Raw genomic sequence first — 26,501 nt, forward strand, 5'->3', positions numbered from 1 at the left:
CATGGAGACTAAGAAGTTTTACTTTTTTTACATGTAAGAATTTGAAATGCACTTTATTTTTCTGCCCTTGTCAACCTTTTGGTAGAAGTCTAAAATCAGTTATATGATGATGGATAATCAGACAGCCAGAAAAAAAGGTCTTTCTACTTTCTCTATTACCTCATGGATAAACAAAGAAAATACAAGTAAGTGGCACCTCTCTCAGGTAACCAGACATAATTTGACTAACCTGTTTGACTCAGTATCTCCTGTTTCTCAGAGTGCACTGTATGACAGGTAGGTTTACCAAGCAGTCTCCTTGATGTTCTGTTGTACCTTCATGACTGTTCCACCTGGAGGACAGAGATGATAGCAACTAAGGGGAACAGAAAGAGAAAAACACGCACACATGTAAGTGAAACACTGCAGAGGAGAAAGATGTCAATAGATAATTGATTAAATGATTATTTAATGATAAGGCTTAATAATTGTCCATCATAGTTCCAGCAAGTTCACTATAATTTCAGAGAATGATATTCTTAAGCACAAAATCACTTTCCTTATAGTTCAAGACTTATAGCTCTAAAGATTGATCCATGGACCAGCCTCAAAAACGTTTGTTTTAAATATTATATCTCCAAAGCTACTTCCTGCCTTCAGCCTTTTTATCTGTTGTCTCTCTTTCTAGAATGATCCCTCTCTCCTATTCTTCACTTTACCATTCCCTTTCCAATATTCAGGTTTTAAACCACATATTTGCCACCCAGAAAGGCACAATCTTACCAAATATAGTTACTCAATAAACCATTCAATCTGTAGTCCAATACCCCACAGTTTTATTAAAGATACAGATAACCACCTAACAGCAGTCATCACCATGTGAAATTATCTCACATAATTGTTTGCTTATTCATTTACTCTCCACATATTGACATGTAAGGACTTTTTCACTGTGAAACCCTTGTTCCTAGGATAGTGTCTGGCAACAAATTGATACCATTAAATAGTCACTGAATAAATACAGGGACCATGAAACAGGTAACTGGCTTAGGTAGAAAGGGGATTGTTTCACTGCCAGGACTAAACCTAAGTGGTTGTGACTACACACTGTTGGTTAGTAGCAGAAAAATCAGAAGTACCATTATCTATTGGGTGAAAATTGATAAAAATTTGAGCTCTATAGGTATGAGATCATGTCAGAAAACCATATTTGATAATATATATTTTTAAAGTTTTAAAATAAACATGCTAAATTAAGTAATTCTAGTCATATTTGACTTTTCTTATGTGATTTTGAATATTATTGTTCACAAAAGAATATTTTTTATCTTAATTAATTTGACTAGTCTAAAAATTTAAGAATGAAGAGAAAAATGTAAATGTGATATATTTGATAGATACAAAGCCAAGAATTGATTACACTTTGAAATATCTCAATTGTAATTTGTTCACTAGTATAAGTTAAAATAATCAACATAAATTCTAATTTAAAAAATAGTTTAGTTTCAATCTCAGATGATAATAGAAAATGGAAGCTATGATTCATTAATGTTTACTTTAAACCACATTGACAATGATTTTGCATGATAAATATTTTGATATTTTTTATTCCTGAAATTGGCATTGATTATGATAGTCTTTTTTCTCATGGAAGACGGATCTTGAATTAAGCTGACATTTAACATTTCATTTACTTGGTTGAAGTAGATAAGATTAGATGACATCATCTGAATACCTTTGAAATCCATGGACAATAGGAGACATAAAAAAAATGTGAGCATTCAGACTACAGGGAGACCTTGTACAAATCTGAATGTCTGTTGGGCATGCTGTAGGATGACTTAAAATAATACTGTTGCTTTAATAAAAATTGGACATATCCCTAACAGTTTCCTACCACTTCAATAAATGTATGTACTTTAAACTATAAAATAAGTTAGTATTTTTCTCAGCAATAACATAGAAAATGTTTTGTTAAAATTATTGAAAGAGTTTTTTAGTTATTAGCACAGTAAAAACTAAGGCTAAAAACAGTTAGGATTACAAAACACTTTGTTAAGATTAAATATGATTGACATACAGCAGTATACATTTAAGGTGTACAGCATAATGATTTTGACATTTACCATGAAATTACTAACACCTTTAGTAAACTTCCATCATTTCATATAGATTCAATAAAAAAAGAAAAAAAAATACTTTTTTTCCTTAGAACTCTTAGAATTTACTCTTAACTTTCATGTATGGTATACAGCAATGTTAACTATAGTCATAGTGTTGAACATGTGGTCAAAAGGTACAAACTTCTGGTTATAAGATAAATAATTACTAGGGATGCAATGTATGTATTTATCACCTTTAATAGAATTTAGTTTAAAATACATATATACATATGTGTATATATATATATATATACATATATATATAATATTTAGTTAGAAGTCCTTTACTTGGGTGGATATTCATATCTAGTGTTGTCTCCTTTCTGGGCTTTGTTCTTTAAGTCTTAACTATATTTGTTTTTCCTGCAACAGAGTTGCCCAGTGAGTAAAAGACCTGGTTCTCATTTCTTTTGGCTAAAGCCAAATACAGAAACCTCACTAAATCCACCTGAGGAGATTCTAGGAATCTTGCAGCCATTCATCTTATTACCAGACACAAAACACAATTATTTTTTGAATGATAATATAATCATATTAATTATAATAAATAATGTGATTACACTGAAAGAGGGGAACACGTTTTTATTCAAACAAAGGTTATATGTGGAAAAACTATTTTCTTCTCTTCAACAAAATTCTACTTTAAAAAATCATGCTACATTTTAGTTTGTTTCATTTATAAATGATGAATTCCTTGAAATTTTTGGTCCTGGCATTGGTAATTGCCTTTTCCAAAAACAGAAAAGATATTTATATTTATCTTATTTTGAAAAAGTTCCAGAGCCATTATTTGGACAATCATGAGGTCTGAACACCTGCCCAGACACTAAGATTCTAACACTTTGAACTCTGTAGCCATGCCTACTGAGATATAATTTGCTTGATTCACTAGGGATTGGTGGCCTATTCCCATGGTAGCAGCTGGCCTGGCAAGCATTGAGAATTCTGCCCAAATGCAAACTCTATTGATAGTTGGAAGCTAACCTATTTGATACCAAGTTACAAAGAGCAAAGCAACGTAAATTCTGAAAGATACAGCAAGCAAAAGGCAGATGTAAAAGGAAGCAGAGTAGAGAAGGGGCAATCAACAGAGTTACTAGGAAAAACACAGGAAAGATAGCAAGGAAGTGACTGGATATTTTAAGACTTCCAAAGTTGGAGTTGAGTTTTAAGAGTTTCTGTGATATCTGAAAAATATCCCGAAATTCTTGAGGGCAAAGATTTTGTTGCCATATTTCCTAACTTCCCCCTATCCCTGTAAAATAAAGCTTGTTCATTTTCTATCTCTACACTAAAATGTAAGGGCTTTTACACTATGAAACTCTTGTTCCTAGAACAGAGTCTGGTACCAAATTGATGCCATTAAATACTCACTGAAAATAAATAAAACATAGAAGATGTAATTTACTGAGGTAGAGGGTTCACTGTTTCACTGCCAGGAAAGTAGTCACAGATGTAAGCTTTACTGGCTATGACCACACACTCTGCACTGGTGGCAGGAAAAATCAGAAGTACTCTTACCCATGGCTGGAAGTCAATGAAGAAATGGGTTCTACGGGTAGACGTAAGATATCAGAGAATCAAGTTTGATAATATATAACCTTATTTTTTACTTTTAAAACAAATGTGACAAAGTGAGCAATTTTAGCCACACATTTTTCAGTGATTTTGATATTTTTTCAGGACTTATGTGTAGAATCTAAAACACTATTAGTAATTCACTAGATTAATTTATCTGAAAAGATCTTATAGTTTCTTTTTAATTGTACATTTGGAATTTTTGATTTCCTATTGATGAGAAATTATACATTTGGTGATATTTTATTTAGAATTATTAAGTATCTATAAATATAAAGATAATATATTCTTAAAATACATTTTGAGTAGTATTGGAAATACCAAGACTTGTATTAGTAGCTGCAGACAAAGAATGGTTTTAAATGTGAAGAGATGATCACATGGAGTAGATTATTGCTAGATCTTGCAACTTTGCAGTGTTTTCTGAATTTTTCTAAGTTGTCAAACTATTAATTTGTTAGATTCCAAGCAATATGTATTGCTTCTTAACCCCAAACTTTAATTGAAAATTCCATTAAGATACCAATCCATTGCTACCACCACCACCATCAAAATTATCCATACTGGTTATTTAAAAGATCGTGAAAAAGAAAGAGAGAGAACGTTTCTCTTCTTACAACATATGCATCTCTAACTTGATCTCCACTGACCATTTTCTCTTTTTATCTGCCCCTGCAAACTAATGCCTTATCACCTAATATTGGTTATTGCTGCTATGGGTCATTGAACCTAGAATACATTCTTCTCTTTTTCTGGAAATTCTTCACTTCCAAATTCTGTTTGTTTCCTTTAACACCTTGTTTAAATACCAATGCCCAAAAAGGCTTCTTCCTTATTTAGAGTAAGACTTTTCTTATTCTGAAATTCTCAGTGTTTGTACATTTTATATCTATTATTATATTTTGCTTGTTGTTTTTCCTTACATATATTTGTATACATGTGTGTGTGTGCATATATAAAGACCTCTCTCTCGAAAGTCTTTTTAACAGAAACACACTTTCTATTTATCTAGGTTTTTATTCAGGTCCAAAGAAGTGATATGGTCATTTAATAAGAGGGTAATAAATATAATAAATGAACATGAAATTGACGCTTGACCAAAAGAGAAAGAAGTAGGTAGAGAAAACTAAAGACAATCTCCCAATAATATTTTCTGTGAGTGGTGAGTGTATGTGTGTTCACACACATAATATGGTTTCATTAGTTACTTGGGAACATTCTTGGAATGACTTTTCCTCTCAGAGATGTTGCATGTTTTCCATATCTATCCCTTGCAGAGCTGGTAAGAAAGGTATTACATATAGATTTGACCTGGAATCTTTCAACTTGTTCAGATGTGGACTCTAGGTTAAGATTGAGAACTACTAGCTACAGGGCTCATTTTCACCTGTAGATTATAGCATTGTGTTTGCATTCCAAGATTTGCAGTGAGGACTACATGATATCGAATTACACTTACACTGCTAAAGGAGTTATTTCATTTCTCTTAGTTAATTCTCCCAGTATCTAAGTCTTATGTCTTCTATCTTACATATATGGTGTTAAAATTATTTCTCATAAGAATCCTGTTGCATCAGGACTAAACTTCCATAGAAAGTGGAATTATCAGTTGTTATATCTATCATATTTTGAAATATGAATTTCAAATGCAGAAATTGCCTCCTAAATATTCTACCTCACATAATCAGAATAGGAAATTTTTCTTCATCAGGTTTTATTTCAAGGCTTGTGATAAATCTCTGTAATTTTTCACTAAATCCTTTTCATTTTCTTCAGATTTTTCTTAAGAATTTTAGTCTATGCTTAACATATTCCTGATATGCAGAAAAGTCAGTGAAGCTTAATATAATTTCTTTGTAGTATGGTCTTTTAAAAATTCTTCCTCTCTTGAAATGTTTTTAAGACTTCTCAAAGATTTCATTTATAATACTATTTTATGCATCTTAAAAATCTGGAGTTAATTAATTTCTGGGTAATTTCTTTTAAATTTATATTAGCACTTTATCCAAAAATGCACTGAAATATAGCTGCACTTTACATTGAAGGTGATCTGCATCTTTGATTTATAATCTTTGTTCATTTTTAGTTGTTTATATTTTTAATTCTGTAACTGAATTATAACAAATACAGAAGAAAGTACATGAATCATAAGTTAACAGGCTGATGAACTTTCAAAGTGAATGCACCTGGGTAACGAGCATCTGGATCAAGACACAGAACACCACCAACCTCCAGAAGCCTCCTCATGAGCCCTGCCAGGCACTGTCCTTCCTCCCTTCCCCAAATAACTATACCTTGACATCTAACACCACGGATGAGCTTTGCCGGTTCTGGAACATATTATAAAGGAAACAGGAATGGTCCTTCCTATTACTTGGCCCTCATTCTTTGACTTTATCCTCTTCAGTGACCTTTACCCTCACCCCACCTCCTGTGATCTTCTCATCTTTAATTAGTACTCCACCTGTAACATCTTGTTTGCAATTATCCCATGTTTTGCCCATTCACTTCATATGACATGGTATTTTTAGTGCAAATTTCTTTGACCTTGTTGACTCTATGAAACTTCAGGTCTGCCATGCTCTCATTGTCCATCATCTCCCTTGTACCCTCACTCCCATGGCTCATCTTAGATTCAGTGCTCTTTAAACATTATTCACTGCCTTGCCCCCTCTCATTCCACAGCATTCACTGGCCAAAACCAAATCAATTTAACCCCAGTTCTCCACTTGACCTGCATCTGTCCCCAGAGCTGAGTGTGGCTGCTGGAAAAGAACACACTATGCTGGCTGGTCTACTGTAAATTCAAGTCTTCAGATATTAAACTTCACAAAGTTTCCATGGTAAAATTCACTTCGATTCTCAAAAATAATGCTTTCATGTTTTTCTTTCTGTCTTCAAGTTTTTCATACCGACCCACTCTCAACTCATAACCTGGACTCATATTTCATGGAGAACACAGAAAAAAATCAGACAATAATTTCCTTAGCTTCTCACTATCAAATCTTCAACCCACCTGCCTCTGCTTAGCTTGCAAGTTGATAATTTCATATATGACTTTTACAAACTGGGGCAGACTGAATATGCATGTAGATTTTCACTGTTCTGTGCATATAATCCATGGCACAAAATTCCATTTATCTCCTTGTTTATTTGGAGAAAACAATACAACAAGGAGACCCAAATCACTACAAGTACTCCTAATACCTCTCTGAGACTTTTCTTTTTACACTCTATTTTATGAGTTATCAGAGAAATCACACTCTGTGATTAATTTAATAAATAATGTATGCCATTCTGATTAATACAGTTATCCATTATTGTTCAAGTTATGTTGGCAGAATTCTTTCCTGGAAGCACTGAAAGAGTGAAAGCATTATAACCATTTTGCAAACACTATTAATTCTAGCTACTGGTTGCCTTTTATTTTACTCTTTGAATCAGAAAGCCTAACCTAAAGGTTAGAGTAATAAAAGCAATATTTTCACCATTAGTCAAAGATACATATTAACACTTAGAAAATAAGCATTCATTTTGTTCCAGAAACTATTCTGCAAGTGGTTACACATATTTAAAATATCTAAAATATTATAATCCTAGAAAAAGTATGGCATAATTTTGTAATATGTTAAGTATTATCATAGGAAGTCTGCAAATTTCCCAGTAAGAATACTTGGTTTCCTGTAAAATGACTAAATCATTTCTCAATTTCTCTGAAGGTCTCCCCCTGAAAAATAAGTAAATGCATGTTATATGGCAAAATAAAACATAGTGGTTTATTAAACAGACATGTTCTAATGAAAATCATATTTTTCTTGTCATAGACTTTCTAAATTCCAGATATAAATGCCAGTTAAAAGTACTGAGATTCTTGATGGAACGTCTGTCAAAAACGATTAAGTGATCCACCCATTTTAGAATCATAAATATGGAAAAATACCTAAGAGAATAAGAAATTCAGAAACCTTTTTTATTTTATTTGCTTATATAATCTGGGTTGAATCATTTTTTGAAAAACGTTAGTGTTTAGGTTATGGGGGAAAAAATTCAATTAGTGTCTCAGATACCTTATTTTGCTGTGATGTGGTTATTTTACTGTATTTTCAGGTAGCCATTTGTGTACAATCATAAAATACCTTACTTCCATAAATCCTACCTTTATTAAACATTTTGCATCCTTCAGGTTATAGATGAGATAGACCCAATCTTCTTCTCAAGAAACAATCATTAAGCAAATGCACATGGACATAAAACTTTCAATAAAAGTACTAAAGACAGAGGGGCGGAGCCAAGATGGCGGCACGAGAAGTTCAGTGGAAATCTCCTCCAAAAACATAAATATTTATGAAAATACAATATATACAATTATTCCTAAAAGAGACACCAGTGGATACAGTACAACATCCAGGATACATCTACGTATGCGAGAACTCAACATCACACGAAGGGGGTAAGATACAAGCTGCAGCCAGGTGGGACCCGAACCTGCGGGAAGGTCCCCACAACCGGCACCCCTGAGAAAAAAGAAAAGCGAGTGCTTTTTGCAAGTCTTAAAGAGACAGGGGCCCCACAGCTGGATGAAGTCGTCCCGGCCCACTTAGCCAGCAGCTGTGAATCCTGAGGAACTTTAGGTGCCCCAAACCCCTGGATGGCAGCACAGGTCTGAAGCCCCTCATGGCACTAAGCAGCCTGCCAGTCATTCCCCCAACTGGCACGGACCCCGACACACTGGCCCAGTAGTGGGAGAGTGGCAATGCACACCGGGAGCTGCAGCGCGAGAGAAGACCGAGAGCAACTCATGCAAGCCCGCTGCAGAGGCCACTGAGCAGCCCGAGAGCGGTCCACACGCACCTGTGGCAGCGGTGCCACAGGGGCCCAGGAGAGGTCCATGCAAGGCCGCGGTGGCGGTGACAGAGCAGCCTGGGAGCAGCCGGCATGCGCCTGCAGCCGTGGCACCACACAGACATGGGAGAGGTCCGCACGAGCCTGCGGAAGCAGCGACCGAGTGGCCCAGGAGAGGCCCACACATGCCAGTGGCACCAGAGGGGCACAGGAGAGGCCCATGCGCACTTGTAGCAGTGCCAGAGGGAGCAGCTGCACTCTCAGCAGCTGACTGGAACCCCAGCCCAATGCCCAGCTGCCCGGGTCAGACCCAAAGGCCACTACTGGCACACAGCTGCCCGGCAGGAGCACCACTATTGTGGAGGAGCGCACCTGGCATGCCTGCCACTCTCCGCAGGGCTCTGCGCTGCTCTGATGGAGACCCCGCTCACAGCAGCTTAGGAGAATAACCCAGTGGCTGCTCCAGGAGTGCGGGTAACTGACACAGGTAGCAGAGAAGGACAAGGCATGCAGCAAGCAGGAAAGGACTTTCTTCTCCCAGCTGAAACACCAGCAACCTGCCTACAGCCACCGCTATCACCATGAAAAGGCAGAAAAATTTAGTCCAGTCCAAAATAGTCCAGACAACACCTGAGAGAGGATCTGCAGAGACAGACCTAACCAGTCTTCCTGAAAAAGAATTCAAAATAAAAATCATAAACATGCTGACAGAGCTGCAGAGAAATATACAAGAGCTAAGGGATGATGTGCGGAGGGAGATTACAGAAATGAAACAATCTTTGGAAGGATTTATAAGCAGAATGGATAAGATACAATAGGCCATTGATGGAATAGCAACCAGAGAACAGGAATGCATAGATGCTGACACAGAGAAAGATAAAAGGACCTCCAGGAATGAAACACTATTAAGAGAACTGTGCAACTAATCCAAAAGGAACAATATCTGCATTATAGGGGCAAAAGAAGAGGAAGAGAGAGAAAAAGGTATAGAAAGTGTCTTTGAAGAAATAATTACTGAGAACTTCCCCAAACTGGGGGAGGAAATAGTTGCTCAGACAAAGGAAGCACACAGAACTCCCAACAGAAGGGACCCAAAGAGGACAACACCAAGACACATAATAAATAAAATGGCAATGATCAAGGACAAGCACAGAGTATTAAAGGCAGCCAGAGAGAAAAAAGGTCCCCTACAAATGAAAACCCATCAGGCTATCATCAGACTTCTCAACAGAAACCTTACAGGCCAGAAGAGAATGGCATGATATATTTAATGCAATAAAAGAGAAGGGCCTTGAACCAAGGATACTGTATCCAGCATAATTATCATTTATATATGAAAGAGGGACTAAACAATTCCCAGAAAAGCAAAAGTTGAGGGAATTTGCCTCCACAAACCATCTCTACAGGGAACTTTAGAGGGACTGCTCTAGAAGGGAACACTCCTAAAAAGAGCAGAGAGCAAAACACCCAATATATGAAGAATGGAGGAGGAGGAATAAGAAGGGAGAGAAATAAAGAATCATCATACTGTGTTTATAATAGCTCAATAAGCGAGTTAAGTAAAACAGTAAGGTACTAAAGAAGCTAACTTTGAACCTTTGGTAACCACAAATCAAAAGCCTGAAATGGCAATAAGTACATATCTTTCAATAATCATCCTAAATGTAAATGGACTGAATGCACCAATCAAAAGACACAGAGTAATAGAATGGATAAAAAAGCAAGACCCATCTATATGCTGCTTACAAGAGACTCACCTCAAATCCAAACACATGCACAGATTAAAAGTCAGAGGATGGAAAAAGATATTTGACGCAAACAACAAGGAGAAAAAGCAGGTGTTGCAATACTAGTATCAGACAAAATAGAATTCAAAATAAAGAAAGTAACAAGAGATAAATAAGGACATTACATAATGATAAAGGGCTCAGTCCAACAAGAGAATATAACCATTATAAACATATATGACCCCAAACAGTAGCACCAACAGATGTGAAACAAATACTAACAGAATTAAAGGAGGAAATCGAATGCAATTCATTCATTTTGGGAGACTTTAATACACCACTCACTCCAAAGGACAGATCCAACAGACAGAAAATAAGTAAGGACACAGAGGCACTGAACAACACACTAGAATAGATGGACCTAGTAGACATCTATAGAACTCTGCATCCAAAAACAACAGGATACACATTCTTCTCAAGTGCACATGGAACATTCTCCAGAATAGACCACATACTAGGCCACAAAAAGAACCTCAGTAAATTCCAAAAGATTGAAATCCTACCAACCAACGTTTCAGACCACACAGGTATAAAACTAGAAATAAATTGTAGAAAGAAAGCAAAAAGGCTCACCAACACATGGAGGCTTAACAACATGCTCCTAAATAATCAATGGATCAATGACCAAATTAAAATGGAGATCCAGCAATATATGGAAACAAATGACAACAATAACACAAAGCACAAACTTCTGTGAGACGCAGCTAAAGCAGTCTTAAGAGGAAAGTATATAGCAATCCAAGCATATTTAAAAAAGGAAGAACAATCCCAAATGAATAGTCCAATGTCACAATTATCGAAATTGGAAACAGAAAAACAAATGAGGCCTAAGGTCAGCAGAAGGAGGGACATAATAAAGATCAGAGAAGAAATAAATAAAATTGAGAAGAATAAAACAATAGCAAAAATCAATGAAACCAAGAGCTGGTTCTTCGAGAAAATAAACAAAATAGATAAGCCTCTAGCCAGACTTATTAAGAGAAAAAGAGAGTCAACACACATTAACAGAATCAGAAAAGAGAAAGGCAAAATCACAAAGGACCCCATAGAAACACAAAGAATTATTAGAGACTATTATGAAAACCTATATGCTAACAAGCTGGAAAACCTAGGAAAAATGGACAACATCCTAGGAAAATACAACCTTCCAAGACTGACCCAGAAAGAAAAAGAAAATCTAAACAGACCAATTATCAGCAATGAAATTGCAGCAGTAATCAAAAAAACTACCCAAGAACAAAACCCCCGGGGCCAGATGGATTTACCTCGGAATTTTATCAGACATATAGAGAAGACATAATACCCATTCTCCTTAAAGTTTTCCAAAAAATAGAAGAGGAGGGAAAACTCCCAAACTCATTCTATGAAGCCAACATCACCCTAATACCAAAACCAGGCAAAGACACCACCAAAAAAGAAAACTACAGACCAATATCCCTGATGAATGTAGATGCAAAAATACTCAACAAAATATTAGCAAACCAAATTCAAAAATACATCAAAAGGGTCATAGACCATGACCAAGTGGGATTCATCCCAGGGATGCAAGGATGGTACAACATTCAAAAATTCATCAACATCATCCACCACATCAACAAAAACAAGGACAGAAACCACATGATCATCTCCATAGATGCTGAAAAAGCATTTGACAAAGTTCAACATGCATTCATGATAAAAACTCTCAGCAAAATGGGAATAGAGGGCAAGTACCTCAACATAATAAAGGCCATCTATGATAAACCCACAGCCAACATTATATTGAACAGCGAGAAGCCAAAAGCATTTCCTCTGAGATCGGGAACTAGACAGGGATGCCCACTCTCTCCACTGTTATTTAACATAGTACTGGAGGTCCTAGCCATGGCAATCAGACAAGACAAAGAAATACAAGGAATCCAGATTGGAAAAGAAGTTAAACTGTCACTATTTGCAGATGACATGATACTGTACATAAAAAACCCTAAAGACTCCACCCCAAAACTACTAGAACTGATATTGGAATACAGCAAAGTTGCAGGATACAAAATCAACACACAGAAATCTGTGGCTTTCCTATACACTAACAATCAACTAATAGAAAGAGAAATCAGGAAAACACTTCCATTCACAATAGCATAAAAAAGAATAAAATAAGTAGGAATAAACCTAACCAAGGATGTGAAAGACCTATACCCTGAAAACTACAAGATACTCTTAAGAGAAATTAAAGAGGACACTAACAAATGGAAACTCATCCCATGCTCGTGGCTAGGAAGAATTAATATTGTCAAAATGGCCATCCTTCCCAAAGCAATATACAGATTCGATGCAATCCCTACCAAATTACCAACAGCTTTCTTCAATGAACTGGAACAAATAGTTCAAAAATTCATATGGAAACACCAAAGACCCCGAATAGCCAAAGCAATCCTGAGAAGGAAGAATAAAGTGGGGGGGATCTCACTCCCCAACTTCAAGCTCTACTACAAAGCCACATTAACCAAGACAATTTGGTACTGGCACAAGAACAGGGCCACAGATCAGTGGAACAGAATAGAGACTCCAAACATTAACCCAAACATATATGGTCAATTAATATACAATAAAGGAGCCATGGACATACAATGGGGAAATGACAGTCTCTTCAACAGATGGTGCTGGCAGAACTGGACAGCTACATGTAAGAGAATGAAACTGGATCACTGTCTAACACCATACACAAAAGTAAATTCAAAATGGATAAAAGACCTGAATGTAAGTCATGAAACCTTAAACCTCTTAGAAAAAAACATAGGCAAAAATCTCATGGACATAAACATGAGTGACTTCATGAACAACATATCTCCCCAGGCAAGGGAAACAAAAGCAAAAATGAACAGGTGGGACTATATCAAGCTGAAAACCTCTGTACAGCAAAGGACACCATCAATAGAACAAAAAGGTATCCTACAGTATGAGAGAATATATTCATAAGTGACAGATCCGATAAAGGGTTGACATTCAAAATATATAAAGAGTTCACTCACCTCAACAAAGAAAAAAGAAATAATCCAATTAAAAAATGGGCAGAGGAGCTGAACAGACAGTTCTCTAAAGAAGAAATTCAGATGGTCAAGAGACATATGATAAGATGCTCCACATCACTAATCATCAGAGAAATGCAAATTAAAATCACAGTGAGATATCACCTACCACCAGTAAGGATCGCCACCATCCAAAAGACAAACAACAACAAATGTTGGTGAGGTTGTAGAGAAAGGGGAACCCTCCTACACTGTTGGTGGGAATGTAAATTGGTTCAACCATTGTGGAAAGCAGTATGGAGGTTCCTCAAAATGCTTAAAATAGAAATACCATTTGACCCAGGAATTCCACTTCTAGGAATTTACCCTAAGAATGCAGCAGCCTAGTTTGAACAAGACAGATGCACCCCAATGTTTGTCGCAGCACTATTTACAATAGCCAAGAAATGGAAGCAACCTAAATGTCCATCGGTAGATGAATGTATAAAGAAGATGTGGTACATATACACAATGGAATATTATTCAGCCATAAGAAGAAAACAAATCCTACCATTTGCAACAACATGAATGGAACTAGAGGGTATTATGCTCAGTGAAATAAGCCAGGTGGAGAAAGACAAGTACCAAATGATTTCACTCATATGTGGAGTATAAGAGCAAAGAAAAACTTAAGGAACAAAAGAGCAGCAGAATCACAGAACCCACGAATGGACTAACAGCTACCAAAGGGAAAGGGACTGAGGATGATGGGCGGGAAGGGAGGGATAAGGGTGGGAAAAAGAATGGGGGCATTGCAATTCGCATGTATAATGTGGAGGGGGTACGGGGTGGGCTCTACAACACAGAGAAGACAAGTAGTGATTTTACAGCATCTTACTACGCTGATGGACAGTGACTGTGAAGGGGTATGTGTGGGAGATTTGGTGAAGGGGGGAGCCTAGTAAACATAATGTTCTTCATGTAATTATAGATTAATGATACCAAAATTTAAAAAATAAAAACAAAAATAAAAATAAATAAAATAGTACTAAAGACAAATTATATACAAAATTACAAAACAATTATAGAAAATAAAAATTATCCATAAATCTCCCAAAGTAGCAAAACACACTAATATGAAATGATGCTTCAGTTGAAGAGAAAATATTCCCAGGATGATCATGATTCTAACTTGTTGGGTGGAGGATTTTATTTTTCAGAGTGTGGGAGGGAGCAGGTACAGTCAGAACTTGTAAAACACTCATTATGTGTCAGCAACTATCAAGGGTTTTGCATCTATACATAGTGTAGTGCTCTTAACTACCTTTTCACTTAAATACCATTATTATCTCATTTTTACTGAGGAAATGGGTACACAAAAGTTAAATTACATCACAGCAAATGCATAACAAATAAACAGCCAAGACAGAAGTCTGACCCTTGGATCTAGCTCCAAAAGCATCTTTACTGAACTGCTGTGGTAAGGTATCAACTCACATGAATTCAATTCATATACACATATTTTAGGAAATCTGAAATTCTTTCATGCTGGCTCTTTCTTATCTTATCACAGAATGTTAACAGAACTTCTCACACAACCATGCTATCTCAGTCCCTTGCATCTTAGAACTCATAGTCTTGTAAGACAAACTTTGGGAATATCTACTATTGTGGGAAGGAAAACGCATATAAAATTCATGAAATAAATTGTAGTACATAAATATCTTTAGATACACCACAATAATTATGACATGACCAGATACTTAACATTTTCATAGATGTAATTCCTACTAGCCTGTTTCAAGTCTTTGTTAAATGATGACCCTCAGTAATACCTTCAGAGCACTCTTATTTGAAATTTCAGTTCTTACCACTCACCCACGGTATTCTTAATTCAGTGTACCCTTCTCTGATTTTCTTCTTCCATAGTTTTATCATTTGGTAACATGCAATAGATCTATTTTTTTATTAAGGTATCACTGATATACAATCTTACGAAGGTTTCACATGAGCAACATTGTGGTTACAGCATGTTCACCCATACTATCAAGTCCCCCACACACACCCCACTGCAGTCACTGTCCATCAGCAGAGTAAGATGCTATAAAGTCACTACTTGTCTTCTCTGTGTTATACCACCGTGCACCCCTACATTATGTGTGCTGATCATAATACCCCTTAATCCCCTTCTCTGTCCCTCCCGAACCACACTCCCCATGCCCTTTCCCTTTGGAAACTGCTAGTCACTTCTTGAAGTCTGTGAGTCTGATGCTGTTTTGTTCCTTCAGTTTTGCTTTGTTGTTATACTCCACAAATGAGGGAAATCATTTGGTACTTGTCTTTCTCTGCCTGGCTTACTACACTGAGCATAATACCTTCAAGCTCCATCCATGTTGTTGCAAATGGTAGGATTTGTTTTCTTCTTATGGCTGAATAGTATTCCATTGTGTATATGTACCACATCTTTTTTATCCATTCAACTACCGATGAACACTTAGGATGCTTCCAAATCTTGGCTATTGTAAATAGTGCTGCAATAAACATAGGTTTGCATATGTCTTTTTGAATCTGGGATCTTGTTTTCTTAGGGTTAATTCCTAGGAGTGGAACTCGTGGGTCAAGTGGTATTTCTACTTTTAGTTTTTTGAGCAACTTCCATGTTGTTTTCCACAATGATTGAACAAATTCACATTCCCACCAACAGTGTAGGAGGGTTCTCCTTTCTCCACATCGTCACCAGCATTTGTCATTCTTTGTCTTTTGGATGTTAGCCATACTAACTGGTGTGAGGTAATATCTCATTGTGGTTTTAATTTGCATTTCTCCAATAATTAGAAATGTGTGGCATCTTTTCATGTGCCTCTTGGCACATTAATTTCTTCTGAATCTGAATTTCTTCCTTGGATAAGTGTCTGTTCAGATCCTGTGCCCATTTTTAATCAGGTTATTTGCTTTTTAGACATTGAAGCCTGTGAGTTCTTTATGTATTTTAGATGTAAGCCCTTTATCAGATACGTTGTTTACAAATATATTCTCCCATACTGCAGGATGCCTTTTTGTTCTGCTGATGGTGTCCTTTGCTGTACAGAAACTTTTTAGTTTGATATAATCTCATTTGTTCATTTTTTCTTTTGTTTCCCTTGCCTGAGGAGGTGTGTTCAGGAAAAAACTGCTCTTGTTTATATTAAAGAGATTTTTGCCTATGTTTTCTTCTAAGAGTTTTATGGTTTCATGACTTACATTCAGATCTTTGATCCATTTTGAGTTTACTTTTGTGTATCCAGTTTCATTGTCTTACATGTAGCTGTCCAGTTTTGCCAACACCAGTTGTTGAAGAGGCTCTCATTTAACCATTGTATATCCATGGCTCCTTATTGTATATTAATTGGCCATATATGCTAGGGTTTATATCTGGGCTCTCTAGTCTATTCCATTAATCAATGGTTCTGTTCTTGTGCCAGCACCAAATTGTCTTGATTACTGTGGATTTGTAGTAGAGCTTGTAGTTGGGGAGCATAATCCTCCAACTTTATTCTTCCTTCTCAGGATTGCTTTAGCTATTTGGGGTCTTTTGTGATTCCATATGTATTTTAGAACTAATTTTTCTAGTTCATTGAAGAATGCTATTAGTATTTTGATAAGGATTGCATTGAATCTGTAGATTGCCTTAGACAGGATGGCCATTTTGATAATACTAAGTCTTCCTATCCATGAGCATGGGATGTATTTTCATTTATTGGTGTCTTCTTTAATTTCAATCATGAGTTTCTTGTAGTTTTCATGGTATTAGTTTTCCACCTCCTTGGTTAGGTTTATTCCTAGGTATTTTATTCTTTTATATGCAATTGTGTATGGAATTGTTTCCTGATTTCTTTTTCTGCTAGTTCATCATTAGTATATAGGAATGCAACAGATTTATGAGTATTAATTTTATATCCTGTAACATTGCTGAATTCAATTATTAGTTGTAATAGTTTTGGAGTGGATTCTTTAAGGTTTTTTATGTACAATATAATATAATCTACAAATAGTGACAGTTTATCTTCTTCCTTACAAAGGATGCCTTTTATTTCTTAGTGTTGTCTGGTTGCCATGGTAATGGCCTCCAGTACTATGGTGAATAAAAGTGGGGAGAGTGGGCATCCTTGTCTTGTTTCTGATCTTAAAGGAAAAGCTTTCAGCTTTTTGCTGTTAAGTGTGATATTGGCTGTGGGTTTTTTATATATGGCCTTTATTATGTTGAGGTACTTGCCCTCTATACCCATTTTGTTGAGAGTTTTTATCATAAAGGGTTGTTGACTTTGTCAAATGCTTTGTCATCATCTATGGAGATGATCATGTGATTTTTGTCCTTCTTTTTGTTGATGTGCTGGATGATGTTGATGGATTTTCAAATATTGTACCAACCTTGCATCCCAGAAATAAATCCTACTTGATCATAATGGATATCTTTTAATTTGGTTTGCTAATATTTTGGTGAGTATTTTTACATCTTTGTTCATCAGGGATATTGGTTTGTAATTTTCTTTTTTTGTGGTGTCTTTGCCTGGTTTGGGTATTAGAGTGATGCTGGCCTCATAGAATGAGTTTGGAAGTATTCCTTCCTCTTCTACTTTCTGGGAAACCTTAAGGAGAATGGGTATTGGGTCTTCTCTAAATGTTTGATAAAATTCAGTGGTGAAGCCATCTAGTCCAGGAGTTTTGTTCTTATGTAGTTTTTTGATTACCAATTCAATTTCATTGCTGGTAATTGGTCTGTTCAGATTTTCTGTTTCTTCCTTGGTCAGTCTCAGAAGGTTGTATTTTTCTAGAAAGGAGTCCATTTCTTCCAGATTATCCAATTTGTTAGCACATAATTTTTCATAGTATTCTCTAATAATTCTTTGTATTTCTGTATGTATGGTATCCATAATGATTTTTCCTTTCTAAATCTGATTCTGTTTATGTGTGTACACTCTCTTTTTATCTTGATAAGTATGGCTATGGGTTTGTCTATTTTGTTTATTTTCTTGAAGAACCATGTCCTGGTTTCATTGATTCTATTGTTTTATTCTTCTCAATTTTATTTATTTCTGCTCTGATCTTTATGATGTTCATCCTTCTACTGACTTTGGGCCTCATTTGTTCCTCTTTTTCTAATTTTATTATTGTGAATTTAGACTGTTCATTTGGGATTATTCTTCTTTCTTGAGGTAAGCCTGTATTGCTATATACTTTTCTCTTAGAACTGCCCTCACTGTATCCCACAGAAGTTGTGGTACTAAGCTGCTATTTTCATTTGTCTCTATATATTGCTTGATGTCTGTTTTATTTGGTCATTGATCCATTGATTATTTAGGAGCATGTTGTTAAGCTTCCATGTGTTTGCTAGCATTTTTGTTTTCTTTGCATAATTTATTTCTAGTTTCATACGTTTGTGGTCTGAGAAGCTGATTGGTACAGTTTCAATCCTTCTGAATTTAATGAGGCTCTTTTTTATGACCTAATATGTGATCTAATCTAGAAAATGTTCCATAGCCACTTGAAAAGAATGTGTATCCTCCTGCTTTGCGGAAGAGTGTTCTGTAGATGCCTATTAGGTCCATCTGTTCTAGTGTGTTGTTCAGTGCCTCTGTGTCCTCACCTATTTTCTGTCTGGTTGATCTGTCCTTTGGAGTAAGTGGTGTGTTGAAGTCTCCTAAAATGAATGCACTGTATTCTATTTCCCCCTTTAATTCTGTTAGTATTTGTTTTACATATTTGGGTGCTCTTAATTTAGGTACATAGATATTTATAATGGTTATATCCTCTTGTTGGACTGAACCCTTTATCATTATGTAATGTCCTTCTTTGTCTTGTTACTTTCTTTCTTTTGAAGTCTATTATACCTGATACAAATACTGCAACTACTTTTTTTTCTCCCTATTTTTTGCTTGAAATATCTTCTTCCATTCCTTCACTTTTAGTCTGTGTATGTCTTTGGGTTTGAAGTGAGTCTCTTGTAGGCAGCATATAGACGGGTCTTCCTTTTTTATCCATTCAGTGACTCTATGTCTTTTGATTGGTTCATTCAGTCCATTTACATTTAGGGTGATTATCAGTAGATATGTACTTATTGCCATTGCAGGCTTTAGATTTGTGGTTACCAAAGGTTCAAGGGCAGCTTCTTTACTATCTAATAATCTATGTTAACTCACTTATTGCACTATTACACACACAACATAAAGGTTTATTTTTTTTCCTCTCTTCTTTTTCTTCATCCTCTATTCTTTATATGTTAGTTGTCATATTCTGTATTCCTTGTGTGTCCCTTGACTGACTTTTTGGGTAGCTGATTTAATTTTGAATTTGCTTAGTAATTCATTGGTCTACTTTCTTTACTGTGGTTTTACTTTCTCTAGTAACAGCTGTCTAGCCTTAGGAGCCCTTCCATCTAGAGCAGTCCCTTTAAAATACACTGTAGAGATGGTTTGTGGGAGATAAATTCTCTCAACTTTTGCTTATCTGGAAATTGTTAAATCCCTGCTTCAAATGTAAATGATAATCTTTCTGGGTAGAGTGTTCTTGGTTTGAGGCCCTTTTGTTTCTTTGCATTAAATATATTATGCCAGTGCTTCTGGCCTGTAAGTTTTCTGCTGAGAAGTCTGAAGATAGCCTGATGGGCTTTCCTTTGTATGTGATTTTTTTCTCTCTCTCTGGCTGCTTTTAATAGCCTGTTCTTATCCTTGATCTTTGCCATTTTATTATATGTGTTGGTGTTGTCTTCCTTGGGTCCCTTGTGTTGGGAGATCTGTGTGCTTCCACAGTATAAGAGACTATTTCCTTCCCCACACTGGGGAAGTTTTCAGTGAGCATTTCCTCAAAGACACTTTCTATCTCTATTTCTCTCTTCTTCTTCTTCTGGTAACCCCCTATTAGGCAAGTATTGTTCCCTTTGGATTGGTCACAGAGTTGTCTTATTATTCTTTCATTCCTAGAGATCCTTTATTCTCTCTCTGCCTCAGCCTCTTTGCATTTCTTTTCTCTAATTTCTATTCCATTTGCCATCTCCCCTGCCTCTTCTAATCTGCTTTTAAATCCCTCCATTGTATGTTTCATTTCCAATACTGCATTTTTCAAAGTTTCTATCTCTTTCTTGAAGTTGTCCCTGAGATCCTGAATATTTTTCTGTAGCTCCATGAGCATGTTTATGATTTTTATTTTGAAATCTTTATCAAGCAGATTGGTGATTTCAGTTTCACTGATCCCTCTTTCTGGTCTTTGGGGGATTTTGGATTGAACAAGATTTTTTTGCCTTTTCATATTCATACTGAATAATATGGAATAATAACTTTGTGTAGGCAGCACCCTGTAGTGCCAAGGAGCTCTACTCTCTGAGCTGCCCAGCACCTGGAGCAATGGTGGGGGTTGCAGGCAAGCAGCACCAGTGCCTGCCAGGAGGAAAGAGCCCTTTCCTGCTTCCCATCCACAGTGCCTGCCTCCACTGCTAGGGCCAGTGGGCTTAGCACACAGGGGGAAGCCTCTGCATTACACCCCTTTAGATTTCATTGGCAGGGTTGCCCTCTGGCTGTCCTGGTGCAATGGCAGGGGCAGTAGGTTTGTGAACCACTACTGGCCAAGAGAAAGGAGAGACAGGCTACGTATTGCAGTGGTGGGCCTCAGGGCTGCATTGCCAGCCAGGAGGATGGAGCTTGTGAACCTCCTGAAAGTTCCTAACTTACTAGCTGAGTGTGCTTGGATGATTTTTTTCCACCTGTCCTTTCTCCTGAGCAGCAAGCTCTGTGCAATCCTTGCCCCTTCAGCAGCCCTCTCACTGTTGGGAAGTCTTTCAAAACACTTGCCTTTCTTTAGTCCCAGAGCAGCCACCTTTGGGTACCTATTTTCCACAAGTGGCTGGAATCTCAGTCTCTCCATGTATTCTGCCTGTCTTTGCTTTCCAGACCCTCTAATCTCCAGAGCACCATGTAATGTGGGTTTGTGCTATCAAAGTAGTTCTCTGGGGGTGAGTATTTAGCAGTCCTGGGCTTCTGCTCCCTCCCCACTACATTTCTCTTCCTCCTACCTGTGAGCTGGGATGGGGCAGGGGGCTTGGGTCCTGCTGGATTGCAGCTTTGCTACATTACCATTCTCCTTGAGGTCTTCTCTTTTCCCAAGATGTAAGCCATCTGTTGGAGCCTTCTTTCTCATCTTCTATTTTAGGCTAGGTTGTATTTGTTGTGTTTTCTTGTTATATGAGGTTTTGGGAGGAGATTTCTGCCTCACTTCTCATGCTGCCACCATTATCCAACTCTGCAATAGATATTAATTATGTTTACCATTAATGTCTGCCTTCACAGATCACTGCCCCATTAGAATACAAACTCCTTGAAAGAAAGGCTATTGTTTTGTTCAGTGATGTATATCTGGCACATAATACATTGGTACATGCCAGGAATTCCATACATATGTTTACTGGTAAGAAAATCATCAATAAATCATCATAAAATAAATTCACACTATATGAATTATATATGATTAATGTTCCTAGGAGTTGTGGCCAGAATTACATTTTTTTACTTATTTTAATCTGAGATATATTTCTACAATTTATTTGTATAGAAAAGGTGTATAACTTTTATGTATTTAATGTGACATTAAAGCTGCCCATATAAATCATCAGTGATTATCTAGCTGTTGAATAATACTTTCAGTTTAAAAACTGGTTAGTGAAAAGTCACACACTATGCTGAAGAGTGAAAAAAATAACTAATTTGCAAATTCACTTAATGTCCTTGAGGTTCAGTTTCCCCATGTATAAAATGAAGACAGAAATAGTACACATCTCATAAGTCATTATGAAGGATATGTGGGATAACCTACATAGTGGTTTTTTAAAAATAGTGTTAACTCTTATGTTGTTACACAAGAAAGGATGGCAGGTCGATCTGGATGGCTATTTGGGGGCTTTTTATAGAAACACTGTCATTAGTGAGGATATTTTTCCCAGATTCGCTTAGATTCACTTAGCTATTCATTATTTCACTTTCACATGTCTTAGGATGGCAATACATATCATACATATATAGACCATGTCTGTGTCTACACAACATCCTAACCAAACTACAAAAATATATATGCACATTTGTTTTCCCCACCGATAAAATTTCACTAATCTCATGCTAGTTGATAACCATGCCTTTGAGACCAATTGATATCAAAGTGCCAGTAATGTAGATTGTTTGCAATGTATACTTGTGATGAAATCATAACTTGGTTTGTATAAGAAACAAAATAATTTTTCAGCTTTTGCCATCATAGGCCAGCATTATTCTGGATGATGCCATCATACTGTAGTCCTTAAAGTACCTCTGAGAATAGAAGGGTTAGGGGCAACTTGATGTATCTCATATAAAGAAAATGATAGCATTTTCTTTGGAATTTGGCAGCTCACAGATGAATAAAATCTGAATTGTCACTCTATAACAGATCTGATTATATTTTTATGTAAACTCTACATGGTGACCATTTTGAATTCTTTGGATACAGAGAGACAAGAAGCACAACTTAATCAGTCTGTAAGGATTTTTAAATCAGACACAAAACCATCCCAAACTTTCAGGACTATGAAAAAACTAACGACCCATTTGGCTTTAAAATGCTGTTTATTGACTCAGTCTGATAAGTTTATCAGTCAACAGTATTCTTAATACTAGAAATTACATGAGTGCTCTAAATAAATGAGATCATTTTTTTGTGTAAAAACATTTTTTTAATGCTGTAAGCCTCAAATATTGATATATATACTAGAAATAGCTAGAGAACTTGTTTAAAATGCTGATTTTTCTATACAGCCTCCACTTTTCTTTGATTTGGATTCAATAGTTCTGGCATGAGACTTGGGGGAATTTGCATTTTAATAAGCAAACTCACTAATTATGGTTCCATTGATTGTAGACCATACTTATAGCAAGACTGCCCTCAGTCTATTATTCAAAACTTAACTTTTTCTTGGTTCAAGGAAACAAGAATGTGAAGTAATGTGAAAAAAGATAGATAGGTGCTTTCTGGACAGTAAATTCTCCTGAAATTGGAGCCCTTGACACAAAATCTTTTTCCATCAAAACAATATGCTACTGTGTCTCTGCAAGAGGAAGTACTGTACTCTCAGGAATAGAAACCCACTTTGAAAACATTGGTGATGTGGGCTAGAGCTGAGGATTACTACACTAGGGAACAGTCCCTAGTATCTGAGAGGCCATAAAACAGCAATGATTTATGTCTTGTTTATGCTGTGTCCACAATGGGCCTTTACTTATTGCAATCACTAAGGGACTCAGGATAATGAAATAGCTACTGCTGACTTCTATGTCAGAGGACAGGGGAAAGCTCTAAGAATATGTGCTGATGCAAGTAAATGCCAGGCTCTCACTTCAACAGTTAAAGGCTTATGACTCATTGGCCAAACAAGATACTAAGCTATTTTCAAATATAAGAGATAAGAGTGCACCCCTACTATGAGCCTGAAAAGTGGGGAGATGGCAGGGGGGAAATAGGTATATTTGGTTAACAGCAATTGTAACTATCACAAGTCACAAAATTCTCTTTTTGTGAACTGCTCCTGACCATTTAGCTGTCAACTAAAGACACTGTGATTCAGGAATATCTACATGTGAAAAATGCTGTGCATGGGCTAATTAGACATCAGCACTATGTCTGCTCCAAACAGATGGCAGATGTATAAAATCTGCTGAAATAGAAAGAAGAAACTTTACTTATTGAAAGATGTTCTGCATATTATAGACAGAGAAATTTGTCCTATTGACTGTAATTTTTTTTTACTATAAAATGATTCATTTTCTGACCAGTGCAGCTTCACTAGTTTTTCTGTAAACAAAATTCATCATCTCGAACTGCCTTTTGATTAGTTTAATTAGAATTTCTGCTTCACTGTCACTAAACAAGAGAAATTTAAGGAGTGGGAAAATGTCAGAGATTTGCCTTAGTAATAATTCAACATAGAACAATATAAAATTTGTTCAGATAGTGGAAGGTAACTAACCTTTTAAAATACAAGTCCATTCCTAAACAATACATCTTTCCTCTAAAATTTTTAATAGACTTTCCACTTAAAATTTTATGATACCGTTTATCTTTTGAAATAGCACTTTCTTCTTTACTCTTCTAAAATAATGTAATTGCTTTTATTATTTTGTTTGCTTTTATCTTATCTATCAAGACACTACTCTTTCACTGTACAATAAGGAGTCACTATAGCCACTTTATTTTTATTATCTTAATGAATACACTTAAATTTATTCAGTTCTTTAAAAGAAACCAATGTCAGTAAAAAAATGAAGCATTCACATTATGCTTGCAAAGAACAATTTAAAATGTTTATCTAATTTAAGAGTAGTTTTAGTTTCCATTTTATAAGAATTTACATGCCTAATATATGAAATATATACATAAAGAAGTTATTTTAAAGGGCCATTTATTTCATTAAAGTCTTTCATTATTTTTATTAATTGTATGGCATTATTTGGCCTCAATTATTTAAGGGAAAACTAAAAAGGTGGATATATGAAAAAGATGTAAGTTAAAACTATTAGTTTGAACATATTATTGATGAATTTTAAATTATACCATTGCTAGTGCGCATGGAAAATATAATCAATTATTCTGTAATATCTTTCTACATTGATAGGTAGTGACCACGCTAGAGGGGGTGAGGATTTAATAATATGGGCAACTGTGTTGTATATTTAAAAACAACATAAAATTGTGTATCAATGATACCTCAAAAACAAAAAGTATGTACTCCGAGAAAGAAAATTATACCATTGAGCTACTGGACAATTTAGGGTTGTTTCTTTTTGACTGGTCAAAGCCTAACATATATTCTGATTTGATACTGAAAATAAGTTCAGTTTCATGTGCATCAATTAATGAAATGAAATTATAGCATTCTTTGTAGACACCAATAGAAGAAAATACACAGAGAGTCTACTCACTATCCCATCTATCATATCAGTGAGAACAATCTGTACACTGCATTCAAGTTCACCAAGAAGTTCATTAAGTCTCTTGGAGGACCTTACAACTTCTCCTTATTGCTGAGACTCAAACTCAATATCCCATGTTTCAGATTTCTGTTATCACATCATACTACTTTTAATATCAAAATTTGTGCCAGTTACTTATTGCTGCATTTAAAAAAAGAACTTAAAAACACTGTGTCACAATTGAGATTCAGAAATACAAATAAAATAAGAATAGCTCATTTCTTCTCTTTAGTGACTATTAAAAAGTAAAACCACACAAAATAAATTTTAGTAAGGTGAAAGGATAAGTGGAAGTAAAATAATCCAGTATTTTTGCTCTAAGAAGTGATAGAAGCACCAGTTTATTTAAATTGGAATGAATCAGTGATATGACATGTAATCTCTAGTATAATCATTACAATTGTTAAAGGATGTCAAAAAATTCAAGATAGAGAAAAAAACTGAAATCTAAAGTTCACTAATGTAAAAGAAGATGATAAAGAAGATAAAATGGAATACAAATCAGATGGGTCAAGCAGCAAAAATATAGTAAGATATTAGGTTTAAACACAACTTTTTTAGTAACTGCTATGAATGTAAGTCAACCAAATATTTCAATTAAAAGACAAAGATTATCAGATTTCAAAATCCAATCATATGCTGTTTATATAGACACACCTTAAATACCAAAAAATGGAATAGAGAAACAAAATCTTTTTAAACAGCATGCAACCAAAAGTAAGATGATATAGCTACATTAATTTCAGATTAAAATAGGTTTTAAACAAAGAAAGAAAGTGATAAGGAGGGATGTGAAATAATGGTAAAGGGTCTTAAAATTTTATGTGCCCAGTAACTTAATATTAAATGTACAATGCAGAAAAATGACATAGTTTACAAAAAGGAGACAAACTCACAATCACTTTGGAAAACTTAACACTTTTTACTTCTGGAATTGAGGAAGCACAGATTTATTCAGAGAATAAAAGATTTGAGGAATAAAATTAATCACATTGACCTATGTGATACAGCAATACATACTCTTTTCAAGAGCACTAGAACATTTACTAAAATTGGCCAAGTACTGGGCTAAAATATAAGCCTTAACAAGTGCTAAATAAATTATACAGTAAGTTATCTTAACAAAATGGAATTAAGTTGGATGTCAGA

The 26,501-nt window shown here is 35.7% G+C and overlaps 1 long non-coding RNA gene across 1 annotated transcript in view; it reads right to left on the minus strand.

The window, feature by feature from the left end:
* Positions 1-230: 230 nt before the first annotated feature.
* Positions 231-26,501, minus strand: part of LOC130684235 (uncharacterized) — a 48,923-nt gene continuing 22,652 nt past the window's right edge. The window contains exons 3-4 of the long non-coding RNA XR_008998424.1: positions 21,435-21,600; positions 231-355 (exon numbers count right to left, since the gene is read on the minus strand). This is a non-coding gene — a long non-coding RNA (uncharacterized LOC130684235). The remainder of the gene's footprint in view (positions 356-21,434; positions 21,601-26,501) is intronic.

Source organism: Manis pentadactyla, chromosome 6 (assembly GCF_030020395.1).
Source record: "Manis pentadactyla isolate mManPen7 chromosome 6, mManPen7.hap1, whole genome shotgun sequence".
Taxonomy (NCBI): Eukaryota; Metazoa; Chordata; class Mammalia; order Pholidota; family Manidae; genus Manis; species Manis pentadactyla.